The 16,111-nt window shown below is 36.2% G+C and overlaps 1 protein-coding gene across 3 annotated transcripts in view; it reads left to right on the top strand.

The window, feature by feature from the left end:
* ANO3 (anoctamin 3) overlaps nucleotides 1-16,111 on the top strand; it is a 263,819-nt gene that overhangs the window by 93,077 nt on the left and 154,631 nt on the right. The gene's annotated exons all lie outside the window — the stretch shown is intronic.

Raw genomic sequence — 16,111 nt, 5'->3', positions numbered from 1 at the left:
AAACATCAATGATTAGAGAGAATCATTGATCGGCTGCCTCCAGCATGCTCCCTACTGGGGATCGAGCCCACAACCCGGGCATGTGCCCTTGACCAGAATCAAACCTGGAACCATTAAGTCCACATGCTGATGCTAAGACAAACCAGACAAACCAGCTAGGGCCATGTTAATTTCCACAGTTATTGGACAAGTTTTCTAGGCTAAAAGTGGTATGTAATTTTACCAGTTTCTCAGCTCTCTCATCAGATCTGGGTTTTGGTGTTTTTGAATGTTTATTTGATTTTGTTATTAGAATCCTCAATGGTGCTTTAATTTGTATGCTTTTGATTGAACAGTTTTTGCAAATTAAAAAAAAACAACACCATTTGTGTTTTTTCCTTTTTGAATTATCTTTCCAGTTACTCTTTAATTGATCTTATTTACTGGGAATTTGATGATATTAATGTACCATGGTATATTATTAAATAATTAATTAATAAGTTAATTCTGTATGTTAATGTTTTGTTAAATATTGATAATTTACTTTATTTGTTAATTAATACTTAATAATGATTATTTTACATTATTAAATAACTTAAAATGTTGACATTTTGCCAATCATATTTGGTATTAATACTTTCCTAGTGTGTATTTTCTTTTTAATTTATTTTATTACTTTTGTACATATATTTCATTTATAAATATATAATTTTTATTTATGATTTTTGTCTTCTTCAAAGTTGAATATAATATGACTCCACAGAGCTGGTAGATATTTTCTTCTTTCACCTGTTATTTTTCTAGAGTTTGTGTTTATCAATATTTGCCTTTTTAAATCATCTGGGGTTAATTGTGAAATGTGGTTAGAAAATGTATAATTCTGACTTAATTAACCACCAGCCTTCCTTGTCCTCTCACCTTTCTAAACTTCTGTGACTTGCTTTTTTCTGGTTCTCCTTTTCATAATCTGACTTTCTTCTACTTTCTTCACTTTATCTTCTTTTCTTTTTTTAAAAAATTTGATTTTGGAGAGATAAAGAAACATTGATTGGCTGCCTCCTTCATGCCCCCTATCGGGGATCAGGCCCGCAACCCAGGCACGTGCCCTGAGAGGAAATGGAACCAACAAATTTTCTGTGTATAAGGGATGACTCCCAATCAGCAGAGCCACACTAGCCAGGGCTCTTCTACCATCTTTCCCTTCCTTTTCTCATCTTTTTTCCTTCTTTGTTTCCTCTCCCTCATCTTGTTTCATAAATATGAGCCATTACCTTAAATCATTTCTCAACTTCTCTCATGATGTTATGCTCCTGAAGGATGTATCTCCTCACACTTCAGTGTTTATCTCTTTTCAATGTTTGTTTTCCTCCGTAGCTATGACCTACAGTAGATTACGTTCCCCATTCCCATTTTTCTATTTAGAACTTTGCTTCTAAAATCTTGCTTTTACTACATATGTAGCCTATTGAAAATCAATCTCACTTTCTTTCCCAAAATAAGTTCCCTCTCTAAAATTCTTCAATTTTCTCAGATTGTCCTTATCATGATTTGTGTACACACACACACACACACACACACACACACACACAAACACTGCACATTGAGAAGAGATAATAGGTTTTAAAATTAGGAAATCATTGGGGGTATCTGGAAGGAAACTCTAGTCTTACTTGCAAAAGAAGTCAGGATAGAGTTATAAGGAACACATGTTAGAGGTCAGAGGTCTAGAAATTGAGGACTGAAACAAGATATTTAAAATTTTCAGGTGGAGAAATAAGGATAGACAGGGATTCTATCACTTTTGTTTATATGCAGAAAATTCCTCAGCAATGTTTGGACTGAATGAGTTTAAATGTGCCTTCTAATGCTAAAAAACTGTAGATAATAGGGCAACTTGATACATGTGTCCTTTTAAGATACTGCCCATCCTCTTTCGTTCCTGCCTCTCTCTGACAATGATCACAATCTGCCTCACTTCATGGCTTTGTGAGTCTCTGCTTTCTTCTTCTTAGATCTGATGAATCCTCATGTTGATCCTCTCCCCAGTGAGCATCCACCATAGCACCCAGACTGTATACCTTTATCACTCAGTAAATGCAGGCTGAATGCATTCCCTGATATTTCCTTCTCAAGGGATGCACAAACCCAACAGCACAGCAGCATTCCCTCTTTGGGGAAGAAAGAGGTGGAAAGAAGAAAGAAAAGATAGGAATCAACATCTAAAGGCAGAGGAAAGAGACCAAAAATATTTTCTCCAAAGTCATGCAATGAAAAGCCTCAGGTCCCCTACAATGCAGTGGGATCCCTGACCATGTCTAGATTCCATCTATTTAACAGTGCTAATGGAAACATATTGGCAGATAAATTGTAGTTATACTAATAGTTTACATTTTTTTGCTTTAATAATCAGAAGGTATCAATATTAAAAGACAAATGTAAGCCCTGGTTGGTTGCTCGGTGGTTAGAGTGTTGGCCTATGGACTGAAGGGTCATGGATTTGATTCCAGTCCTCAGTTGCAGGTTCCTCAGTCCTGGTAGGGCACATAAGGGAGGCAACCAATTGATGTATCTCTTTCACATCAATGTTTCTCTCTCTATTCCTCCCACCTCCCTCCCTTCCACTCTCCTACTCTCTCCAGAAATCTATGGAAAACATATCCTCTCTCTCTCTCTCTCTCTCTCTCATCTTTCCTCCAAAAGGCTGATGAATAGGACACATCAGGGCACACAAGTCTTAGGATGACCCACAAGAAAAGCACCCCTGGGGTTCTGCAGGGCACATCCTGCCTGGCTCTCTGAGGAAGGCCTCCCTCTCTACCAGACAATGAAAGCTTTACTTATGTTTCATTCATGCCTTACCCAGTCACTTTCACATAGTCCCAGTAACAGTCATCCATGATGCAATACACCACATGATCTTACTTGAAAATCAATTACAATTATAAATTATATCAGGTATACAAAAATAATAGGAGATAATACAGTGAACATCCATCCGTCAAGTAAAATTTCATAGTTAATAAACATTAACTTTTTGTTTAATTTGCTTTGGGTCATGTTTTTTAAGTCATAAAATATTGCCCATACACATGGAATTTATTTTACCTCTTTCCAGCTTTTCCCTCCATTTCTCTCCAAACTCTCAGGAGTCTTTTGAAAATGCAAAGCCCATCCCCTCGATTATACACTGTCTGAGACTTCTTTATTTTCCTGCACAAACTCACTCTAGATTGTTTTAAAAATGACTTAACACCATTTGGCTTTTCAAACTGTTAATGTGCCCAGAACCCTGAGTAGAATGTGAATATGGGTTTAGTCTTCCTTAATGGATTGTAAGTCAGAGCTTCCACTTGGCACTGCACCAGGGTATTTTTAGAGTGCTCTTTCCCTAAATATTTATTGAATTCTGCAGGGCTTTATCACAAGCTTCTTATGCAATACAATACTGTTGTACAGCATCTTTTATATTCAAGGGCCTTTTTTACCCATCCTCATAACGATTGAGAAAAATTAAAGAGAACAGGTTTTCTTCACTATTTAGAGCTGAAACAAACCAAGGAATAGAGGAGGTAAGAGACAAGCTGAAGGTGTTATAATCCACAAGGGACTGAACAAAAAAAAACCATTTTAACATTTTACAATGTGTCTTCAGAGAACTTCATTTCCACTGCGTGAAACAAATAACTCAGAGTAATCTTCAGATCCTTTGCTATTTCAGTGTTTTGATTTTTTTTCAATTCCAGATATGCTAGATCTTCTACATCACATGTTTTAGAATAAAATATTTGTGACATCATTTTAGCACTGAGGAAATTTAGATTTGGAGTAAATATGTATCTTTTCTAAGGTCACAGATATTAAGGTCAAGATTGAGACCCTGGTCTGTCTCACAAACACCCATATCACTCTGTCTTTGGTTTTCAATATTTTTCTATGGGTTAATTGATGGAATTGAACAGTCTGGATTGCCAATTAATTGGAAACTGAGAATGTAAGCTATGTGTACATTCCTCCAGCTCAGATTTGTCCAATCCAGACAGTTACCTGGAAGAACTCGAAATCTGTAGAGGCAAAACTGTGTCCAGACACTTTCTATGCTCTCCTCTGGAGCCCATTTTTAACTTCTTCCATCCATCAGTCTCGTTCTGTGAGCGTCAATGAGTCTTTTTGCTAATGTCTTAAAACTGTAGATATTACTTCCCTTAGGGTCATTTGCCTTTGAAAAACAGGACTTTAGTGAAGGTGGTTTTAATGACAGAGCACCCTCACCAAAATAACCTTTCTAAAGCAACACCCCCTTCATTTAAGAGGCTTCAGTTACCTCCCATCAAATATACTAAGACTATAAAGTGAAACTCCAGAGCATGACTTTCCGCCCCCTAATTATCTGCATCATTCCACCAAGTTCTCTCCTCTCCATGTGCTACAGCCACCCTTATTGCCTGCACTTTCTTTTGTCTTCCTGAGAGGCACTTAATGCTGGAGCCCAGGCCTCAGATGCAAATGGAGCTCAATTATAGGCTTCACCATTTACTAGCAGTTTTAATTTTAGGCAAATTATTTCCTCAGGGATCTTTGGTTCTTCATTTGCAAATGAGATAAAAATAGTGTTCAGAGTGATTGTTATATTTAAATGAAGTAGATGTAAAGTGCTTAGATTTTCTAGAGGTATCAAACTCTCAAAAGGTTATTTCCTTTTGTTCTCATTCGTCTTTGAATGGAGCCCTTTACTTTTGTAGATTTTTGAATGGATTCAGTCCTTCCCCTTTCTTTCCTGTCCTCATAAGCCAGGCACATCATATATATGTTATTGGGATGACATCTATATATATAAAAGCCCAATATGCAAAGTGTCCCCTTGGGAGTTCGACCTACCAGGAGTTTGATCGCTGGCTATGACATGCGCTGACCACCAGGGGGTGGCAGGGAATGGAGGAAGGCCCCAGCCGGCAGCCAGCAGCTGCTAAGGACCTTACCTATGCATGGATTTCATGCACTGGGCCTCTAGTTGGTTAATAAGATTATATAGGTTTCATGTGTACAATTCTATAATATATCATCTGTATATTGCATTGTGTGTCCACCACCCTGAGTCAAATCTTCCATCACCAAATATTTGACCCCCTATTTTTAATGGGTTTACCTGACATGTTTTATTCTGCCCTTACCACACTGGAAATAAGACATTCTTCTTAGTCTCTTCTTTTGTTTTTCTCCTCTTCATGGTATCAACTGTCTTCCTGGAATCTGAGATATGTTATATTGGCTTCTGGATTTAAATTATTTACTTCCTGTAGTCTGCAAAGGCCAAATGCATGATAAAACACATAATATTTAGGAAGGCTTAAAAAATGCATACAATTCTGCTAACCACATAGAGGTTGAATAACTTCCTTATCTTTATTGCTTTTATACTTATTGCCACAATGACACCCTTGTGGTAAGGTCTATGTTTCTACAAATAGTAATTCTGCAAAGCAGATGTTATTTTGCCTTTGTGCTCTTAATCTGGGGCATTAACCCAACAGTTAAAGAAACTTTAATATGCAAGGTCATCAGGAGAAGTCTTTTCTGCTTTTTACTGCTTATGAGCTTACAGTGGCTTGCTGGGGCACTTTCATAATCAAATCTTAATTCTAAGGAAGCACTCAACTGATCATGTATGCCAGCACAGACATAAGGCAAGTCCATGTGTACAGGGCATGAAAAAAATGACAGCATGCAAAAAGAAGAGATTATTCTGAAAAATACTCTAATTTATTTTTGGTGTTCTGAAAATGTAAAACAATTCTGAAAAACATTTTGAAACAAAATCACTGATAACAAATTTTAGCATATTTATGTTGCATAATATATGGACCTTGACCAAAGATATATATATATGGGTTTCAAATATACTGTCAACATAAAAAAAAATGTCCAAACCTGTAGAGATTTTTTTTATGAGTTTATTTGAGCCAAATTGACAACAATTGCAAGGAAGCAAAATCTCAACAGATTGTGAAAATGCTCCAGAGAATGGCAGTTTTGCAGTTTACGAAATATACATTACAATCAAACGAGGAGATGTTGATAGGGGTAGAAATAGAATATTGGGGACCAGCTAGAATTGTAAGAAATATTAATCATGCTCTGTTAAACATGATTGTTTTGTTCTAATTAATGAAGGCACAATTCTAACAGACTGGGAGTTGCACCTGAGACTTGGGCACTCACCTCAAAATGCATCCCATCCTCTCCATCCAAGAGCTGCCTATTATCATGGAAAGATTAACAACATTGTTGCAGAAACCAAACCCCCAGTCCTTTGCATATCCACAGGCCTTTGCAAATATCCAGGCTGAATTACCTGTAAACTGCCCATTTGGCATACCTTTTGCCTACTTCCCCATGTAATCTTTGTCCTTATACCCATTTAAGCACCTGGTTTATGGTGGAGGGCAGAGCCAATATTTGTGGATGACCTGCTGCTCGCCCATACTGCTGGCAGTATTGGAATAAATGTTCATATATGATTCAACCCTGTCTCTGCATAATTGGTTTAAGTAGTGACAGGCAGCATGGACCCATTGATTGTCCAGTTATGATGTAAGGGGGATTACATGAAATCCTCTGGTGTAGATTAGGGAGGTGGGAGAAAGCAAAGTAGGAAATCTCTGAGATTGGATAAAGAGTGAAAAGGAGAGATTACTACCTCTTTTACTTGATGGGTATAAGATACTTAACACTTAACATTTACAATACATAGAGATGGTATTTGGGGTAAAAGATAACAATGAAGGGTTCTGTGGTCTGGTGCTGTGGGTGTACTCTGAGGGTCGGTTAATCAGTTTGGCTCAGTGGATAGAGTGTCGGCCTACGGACTGAAAGGTCCTGGGTTCGATTCCGGTCAAGGGCATGTACCTTGGTTGCGGGCACATCCCCAGTGGGAAGTGTACAGGAGGCAGCTAATTGATGTTTCTCTCTCATTGATGTTTCTAACTCTCTATCCCTCTCTGTAAAATATCAATAAAATATATTTTAAAAAATAAAAATAAAAAATAAAAATGGACTACTCTGACCTTCCAAAGACTTATTATCTTAGATGCAAAAAGGCAATAGATGGGCTTTATCAAGTAATTTTTCAAGATAGGGAGTGAAGTGGACACTTCCCAATATGGTAACTGGTTGATCCTGAAAATTGGAAGTGTATTATTTGGAAAACAATTAAATAATTTACATATATATATATGTTGATTTTAATATGATCTCGAAAACAAATATTTTCTTAAATTATAATTTAAATTTTTAAAATAGTTACAGAGATGGAAGTTATTGTGAAGATCTCATGGGATTTAAAGAAATACAAATCTGGATTGGAACAGCAGTTCAAAGATTTCTGTGAACACTATACACTGAGCGAAACTGGCTAGGGCCAGTGAAGCTGTATTTTAAGGGGTATGACTGGCCCTTGGTGTACGAAATCTGCATAATGCTTCAAGTTGCCCCTTAAATGTAAAACACTGAGCACGCTACTATGCAGGAAATGAATAATTGTCTATGGTCCCTGACCTCAAGGGGCCGAGTCCAATGGTAGAGTTATAGCTTGCTCACACAAATTATAATGCACTATTATTCATTAAACAGATTAAGTGCTATTAATATTCAGAAGAAAGAGACTACTTTTAAGGGCAGAATAAATAAGGATTATATAAATGCAGGGATATTTATGGATGCACTATTGGGTATATTAACCAACAGGAGCACAGAACCACATCCCTCTTTAATCTGAACTTAAAATCTGGTCCATTTTGCTCCTTATTTACCTCTAATGTCATCCATGGAGTCAGAAAAATCTCCCAATATTTCTGAAAATGAATGTTGTATGCAGTCACTACTACTCCAGACACCAGGAGTCCTTTTTAAAGAGATTCGTAAGACAGAATATTTTACTTGTGTGCCTTCCAATGAGAATGGAAAGAACATTCTTAATTCACTCTACAATCCCATGGCAGCCATGAGCTATATTCACTCATCAGTGATTAGTCCTGCTTTGGCACTATGTTTCCCAAGGTGCTCATAAAAACAGGAAGAGGAAATAAAAGAAGTTGTGTCTGGTTGAATCACAGGTATTTGCAAATTGTCATCCTCTCATCCCAGACTATCTTTACCATAGGTACTTTACTGAAGACATTCCTTCAATTTTTTAACTAAAGGTAATAATTAAATTGTACAGTGTATTTTTTTAAATCCCTAAATAAGAATATTTCAAGGCAAATATACCATGCATTTTGGGTAAAACTATTATCTGAAGATGGCTTAAATGCAATTCCTAGAAGTTGTCTAATATTTGAAATTTCGGTATAATTACTGTCTATTTTTTCAGGAAAAAATGTTATTTTAACCAGTTTAAATGTCATTTAAAATAAATATGAAACTAACTTCTTACTTTAGGAAGAAGCACTATTGTCATATACCGTACTTATATACCCCTTTCAGATCTTTAAATTATTGTTGTTGTTATTTCCTTTAAAAACAGAACAAAGGGACTGAGTTGGTGGAGAGAAATTACCCACAATGGCTCCAGCCCAAATCCTTTTACATTTACTGGAAGCTTTACAGTAGAAGAGGTTTAATTTGAAAATAGATTAAAGTGGAGACGAAAATAAGTAGAAGCAATTTTGAAATAAAGGCCTCCAGACTTCTTTTAGAAACAGCATGACAAAAGTTAACTACTGAAGTTAACCATGGACAATTACAATATTGGAACTGAAATAGTCCAGAATTTGGAAATTAATAGAAATTCAATGTTGGAGTAATCCCATGATTTGGAATTTTTTTCTTCTTAATGTGCAGTATACTTCCTCAGAATTGTTGATCACTATTATGGTCCAGCCAATTTGTTTTGATTTGGGGAAAATTGTTTATGATTTAGAGGAGTAGTTTCTTTCATTCTGAAACCACACTTCTAACCCCACTATACACATTTGTGGTCATAAAGAAGTAGCCACAGGTAACAAGGCAGAGCTAGACTGATTGTAACTGGACAATCAATGTGTCCATGCTGCCTGTCACTACTTGAGCCAATTAAGCAGAGACAGGGTTGAATCATTACGAGCATGTATTCCAATACTGCCAGCAGTATGGGAGGGCAGCAGGTCATCCACAAAAATCTGCTCTCCCCCCACCATAAGCCAGCTGCTTATATTGGGTAGAAGGACAAAGATCAGATGGGAAAGTAGGCAAAAGGTATGTCAAATGGGCAGTTTACAGGTAATGGGGGCTGGAGATTTGCAAAGGTCTGCAAGTATGCAAAGGCTGGGGGGTCTTCAAAGGGCTGGCAATTCTGGTTTCTGAAACAAGGTTGTTAATCTTTCCATGATAATAGGCAGCTCCAAATGGGAAGGATGGGCTACATTTCCAAGTGAGCTCCCAGCCAGGTTAGAATGTGCCTTCTGTAATCAGAATGAAACAATCACGATTAACAGAGCATGATTAATATTTCTTACAATTTTAGCTGGTCCCCAATATTCTATTTCTGCCCCTATCAGGACCAAATAATATTTGGGGTAGGTATGAGAGAAGAGACGTGTGTGTGTGTGTGTGGGTGTGTGTGTTTGGAAGTCATACAAGTTACTTTAAGGCCTTTATATTTCCAGGTCTACTAAGAATCTCTTTAGAAGCCCTTGGGTATTCCTAGAACTGTTCTAAGGCCACTGTACCAGTTGGTATATGGAAACATACCATAGGCTTGATCTGATAGGAATTTCTAGAAGATCTTATTCCTTCTTAACTTACTCATTTACATAACAGTGTGTACTCAGAAAGGCCTTGTGGAGCCTTACTGAAGATGCTACACTCAGAGTTTCTGTGCTGTACCCAGAACTCGGTTTGTGACCTACACTGAATTCAGAGTCATCTGTTTGACCACTGCTGACTCTTTGACTGCAAAGGGCCTGTAATCCAGTCACTGAGCTAAACAGAGAGAAAGAAACTTTCACTGAAAATGTATATCTGAATCAGGAATGATGGGTATAGCTTCTGCTAAAGGAGACAGAACAGCTAGTGGACTCCTTTTGAATTTGTTCAACTTTGCATTTCTTTACTTTTCATTGTTCTCATTGCAAAAAGTGCCTCTTCTTTATCCACCAGCTCATTTTCTTTCCAAGGAATAGAAAAGAAAATTCTAGGGCATTTTTTGTTCCTTTGTGTGGCACTTTGGAAGAAAACCTATCAAGGATAGTGATTACTAGGAAAACAGTGAAATAAAGGCACATGTTCTCTTTTTCTTTATCTTTGAACTGGATGTTAAATCTCTGCACAACGTAAGTGACTTTGAAGTCATTCTTTTCTACAATGTCAGTCTGTCAATTTTGAATACATTATTCATTCTATGGTGACAAGATTAGAACATTTATAATCAGGTAGCTTTTAAAAGAAAATTAGGAGGCGATGAAACTCCCTGGAGGTTTTTGACATTAGACTTTGACTGCATTAAATGACTTATTCTTATATTTCCTTCTGTTATAATGATTAAAGTGCTCAGCATTGATTTTATGTAGGTTAGCAATTGTTTTCCTATTGATTTCCATTTTATGTAGCAATTGCCCTTGCCCTAGATCCTGTAATAATATCTTGATAAGATTATTCAAACTAGTTTTCTTATATAAAAATGTGTATAGATGTTTATAAAAACTTTTTTGTTATCCCAAAGACATTATTTGAATGATCTTATGTCTCTTCAGTAGATAAGTTCCAATAATGCTGCTGAACTAGACAAATATTGTGAGCATAGAATTCCTGAAGATTTGTAAGAATTTCTTGTGTTAAAACAAAGATTTAGTTGAGACCCAGAAGATGTATTTTCAAATCTTAACTATTTCTTTCATTAGAAAGAAATGTAGAGAAGACACATTCTGGCAAAATAACAGCGTTTTGTTGTTTGGGTCTTACCTAACTAGGGCCTTGGCTGAAAAATTCTAGGTGAAAGAAAATATTGGCTCCACTGAACTGGGCTCTGCTTGAATGGAACAAAAGTATCCATTTCCTAAAAGCTTACCAGAGCCTTTTTACCTTGGATGTGGAATATAGTGTTGCAGATAAGCTGTCAGGCAGTGTAGGAGATTAATCAGCCGGGCACTCCGAGGATATTCAGAAAAGTAGCCTTTACTGCAGATGCACTAGTGCTGTGACTCAGGGGAGTCAGTCTCCAAATCCTGAGCGATGAATATGGGTGAAGCTTTCCATTTATACCCTTAGTTTCTTTGTCCCCCACATATGGATCAGGCTTCCGGACTTTTCATGGACTTTGCAGCACCCCCGTGAGTTGGGATAGGGGAAGTGAGATTCCACTCAGAGTCTTGGCCTGTCTGGTGGCAGCACTGCCAACCCCCCCTGGGGGTTGTATATGGTTCATGGTTGATGGCCTCTGTAAAATGGAAGTATTCCGGGAAACAGGATCTGCAAGGCAGGACAGGCATCACAGATAAGAATGGAGTTAATTATCAGCTAGCAAGAGTGTGCTTCAGAATGCAGGTTACTGGCACAGATTCAGATAGCCAGCCCTGCCCCACCCACCAATGTCTTATTTTCCCTTTCAATAGGAAGAGAAAGGCTTTGTGGTTGCCCTGGAGACCATCAAAATACTTCTTGCATATCTGTGAAAGACAGGTGCTATGTTGTAAGAGGAACATAGCTTGGAGATCCCATGGTCTTGAGTTCAGTTCATAGGTTTGTCAGTAACGGGGCTGAATGTCCTTAAGTTAGTTAACTTTAGTTTTCTTACTGTTAAATAGTCATAATTAAAGCTTTGTTTGTGAGAATTAAATATATCACATATCACCTAGGAATGAAAGGTTGGTTCAGCACTCAAAAATCAATTATTTTAATTTACCACACTAAAACAGAGTTGATAAGAAAACTACATAGTATATCACTAGAGGCAGAAAAAAAAACATTCAACATCCATCATGATAAAACCTTTAGTAACCTAAGAATAGAAAGAAAATTTCTCCATATGACATGGGGCATTTGTAAAATACAGCTAACATCATCTTCATCATGAGAGAATGTTTCCCTCTAAAATCAGGAACTAGGAAGGACTGATCTCACCACTCCTACTTAATACTGTATTGGAAATCCTAGAATATTAAATGAAGATAGAAAAAGAAATAAAAGGTATTAAATTAAACAGTAAGAAATTATGCTACCTTTCTTTGCAGACAATATGGTAGTTTATGTAGAAAATATCGAAGAATCTACAAAACTGTTCCTGGAACTGTTTGCAAGTTCACTCATTATAATATCAATAAACAAAAATCAGTTGCATTTCATTTGTGAGTGTTTATTTGCATACTGTATGCGACTTAGAAAACAGGAAACAAAGATAAAAGTAAACATGAGGGCACTTATGTCATCTTCAGGACCTTTAAAATGTATTTTCACCAATTTACAAACCCCTTCATAGTGTTGTGCCTTTCTTACAGTATTTTGTCTCCCATTAAACTTAGAGCTTTTCTTATTTATCCTAATATATTTGTAATTATATGAGATAAATTTTGATTTTGCTAGTTACTTATTTAAAGGCTGAATGTGTTTTATGTACCTTTGCCTCCTGCATAGAGTCATGTACATAGCAAGCAAACTCAAAAAAAAGTATTTTAACATCATGTTGCTTTTCCCATATTAATTTATAAGCATCTTAGAATACTTACAGTTTATGACCAAAACATTTAATTTTATTCTCTAGTGGTAAAAAAATAAAAAGTGTGTATGTGGTTTTTCTGCATCCAAAGATTATGCTGAAAGCTCCATTGCAGTTATACATCTTTCATGTGTAGTGGATAATCTCTGTGTGTCCTCCAAATCAGGTGTCTATGGACGCCAACAACCAGGGGTTTACGGGACCTCTAGCCACTGTTTAAACTGAACCAGTGGGAGACAGCAACAGCAGACCAGAAGTTGAGAAAAGAGAAGTTGGGGTATTTTATTTCCCTGGCTCCCTCCATGCCAGTCTGTGGTTTGGCAGTGGCTACATTCCTCTAAGCACATAGGTACTGTAATTGTCTTTTGTTTCCCTCGCCTGAGGCGATATATCAGGAAAAATATTGCTCCGAGAAATGACCAAGATTTTACTGCCTATGTTTTCTTCTAGAATGTTTATGGTTTTGAGTCTAACATTAAGACTTTAATCCATTTTTAGTTTATTCTTGTGTATGGTATAAGAAAATAATCTAGTTTCATTTTTTTCAACGTATCTCTCCAATTTCCCTCACACCATTTATTGAATAGACTAATTTTACTCCATTGTATGTTCTTGTCTCCTCTGTCAAATATTAATTGACCATGAAGGCATGGGCTTTTATTCTGGGCTTTATATTCTGTTCCATTGATCTTTATGTCTGTTTTTTTATTTTTAATGTAAGAATAATGCTGTTTTGATAAATATGGCCTTGTAGTATATTTTGATATCAGGAAGCTTGATTCCTCCAATTTTGTTCTTCTTTCTCAAGATTGAGGTGGCTATTTGGGGGTCTTTTATACTTCATATAAAATTTTGGAATATTTTTTTTCCAGATCTGTAAAATACACCATTGGTATCTTGAGAGATATTGCATTGAATCTATAGATTGCTTTAGGTAGTATGGACCTTTTAATGATGTTAATTCTTCCTATCTATGTACAGGGTATTTGTTTCCACTTATCTGTACTTTCTTTAGTTTCTTTCTTTAGTGTCTTGTAATTTTTTTGAGTACAAGTCTTTTACATCCATGGTTAAATTTATTCCAAGGCTGTTTTTTATGTATTTGTAAATGGGAATTGCCTTATTAGTTTCTCTTTATGATAGTTTAGAATTGATGTACAAAAATGCAACTTATTTCTGGATATTTATTTTGTATCCTGCTACATAACTGAATTCATTTATCAGTTCTAGAAGTTTTTGGTAAAATCTTTAGAGTTCTCTTATATACAGTATCATAAATAGTAATCTTTTCTCTTTTGATGTCTTATGCGAATGTATTTTTAGAAAATATATTTTTTGCAATTATACCTCTTGGATCTTTTTGTATACCCAAGAGAAATCATCATTTTATTAAATTCTTTTAATTTTCTGAGCATTTATGAAATGCTCTTAGAACAGTTGGAAGTGGTGCTAATTGTTCTTTAGAAAAATCTGTTCTAAATATAGGGAATGACACATTTTCTGCCAGTTCTACAGGTTTATCTTTGAACTCAAGAATTCATATGCTTACCCACCTAACATTACCTTGATCTGCTTTCTAGTTATTAGCTTTAAATGGGTAGATATCAAGTATTATTTAAAGGTACCATGTAAAGCCATATAAGAAGAGAAATGGAACTTTGGAATATAGAAAAAAAAAGACTGAATTTGCTCTGGGGAAGTAAATGTTAATCACGCCAAGCAAAGAACAGAACTGGTGGTTATGCCAAGCAGAATATGATGGCAGTTGATGGGGAACTTGGAAAAGAAACTTGTACTCTTTTGAACACAGGATATCTGACTTTCAGTTTGATGATCAGTATAATATCTTTGGAAACAATAGTTCAGAAGATGAGAAAACTGCATTTGCATTAATGAGATTTCATCTTCAACATTATGTTCTCAATTTTCTTTGTGTTCATTTGACAAATATTTTAGCATTCATGTGTTTATGAAGAATTTTTTACGGAATTTCTTCTTGTGTATACATTCCTTTGAAGAAAATGTGTTAAACCCAATGATTACAAATAATAAAAACTCAGGAGAAGAAATATGCCCAAAAGAATCAATTCAGATGACCTTCACTGATAAGACTACACCGGTACCACCATCTGGATTAGAAGTTCCTCTCGGATGATTTCGTAATGGCCTATGCATATTATTTTAATGGTTTTTAATATAAAGGTCTGCTTTTATGTATCTGTTTCCCATCTGAGTGAGCACCATTTTACTCACAATACTGAGTTAAGGCCTGGCTCAGAGAAAGAACTCAAAAATAATTTTTTTTGAAATTATTAAATAAATAATGGAAAACTGAATGAATAAAAAGTAATATTAAAACTCATTTACACACATTGTTACCTCATAGCAAATTATTATTCGTATCTGTTACTTTATAGGGCAGTTTAAAATAGAAGAAATACAGTTTGATAGATGGTGGGTAGACATTTCCTGTTGATAGGTACTTAGCAGCACGTATTCCTTTTTCATCAAATATATTCCACAGTTCACCAAGACTGCAGATATAGAATTATCAGAGGCTCTGAGGTTTGCTTTAGCTCTGTGGTTTCTACTTTCAGAGCACTCTGCTTAAAATTTGTGTGATATTTATACCAAGACAAACAATAGTAACAAACCATCTGAGATTGGGGTTCATGAGGAGCCATGGGGTTTTCTGGAAAGTTCATAGGCTTTGGAATCCAATAGCTGTAGCTTTAACATGCAGTTCTGCCAGCTGCTAGATTCATGACCTTTGATAAGTAAATTTCTTATCCATTCCCTGTTTCACTTCCCATCTGAGGTGAGCTTTTTTTGCTGTAGCATACAATTACTGGGCTTTCCCTTATGGAGTCAGAGTCCTGTGGAGTGGCATTCTTCTAGCAAATCAGTACTCTCTGCATGAGGGGAGGGAGGGACTGTCACACTGAGCACAGGAATGCTCTCTCTTGACTTCTACCTGCTGCCAAGTTTTTGTATTACACCATGCTAACTCCAGCTTCTTCATCACCATTCGTCACCATTGATGTGGGTGCATGTGTTTAAGGGAGGCTAGGTAGGGTTTAGAAAGACGGGCTCTGAGTATTAAAGGTAATTTTAATGTTTATGAATTTGGTTTTATTTATTTTCTGCTTGAAAACCTAAATGGTTAGTTAGATTTACCCAAAGACTATCCAAATCATTGTTCTCATAACTCCCTAACTGAACTTCAACATTCATTTCTTTTATACAGAACCTTTAAACATGGTGAAAGGCTAAACTGAATGAGGAACCGTTTATTTCTCAGAACTATTTGACAAAAACCTCTAAACATTTTGCCTGGCAAAATACAAACAAAACTAATTCAATTCATTCTCATTCCTAAATGGTGTTATTTCAAAGTCCTTTCCAGAAGCAGCCTTCACAAGAATTGAAATTACTTGTTGACCTCTTCCG

The sequence above is a fragment of the Myotis yumanensis genome, unplaced genomic scaffold (genome assembly GCF_028538775.1).
Source record: "Myotis yumanensis isolate MYYU_CA2020_CCGP unplaced genomic scaffold, mMyoYum1.0.hap1 SCAF_10, whole genome shotgun sequence".
Lineage (NCBI taxonomy): Eukaryota > Metazoa > Chordata > Mammalia > Chiroptera > Vespertilionidae > Myotis > Myotis yumanensis.
The sequence above is the reverse complement of the archived record's forward strand: the minus strand, read 5'-3'. Positions and strand labels throughout refer to the sequence as shown.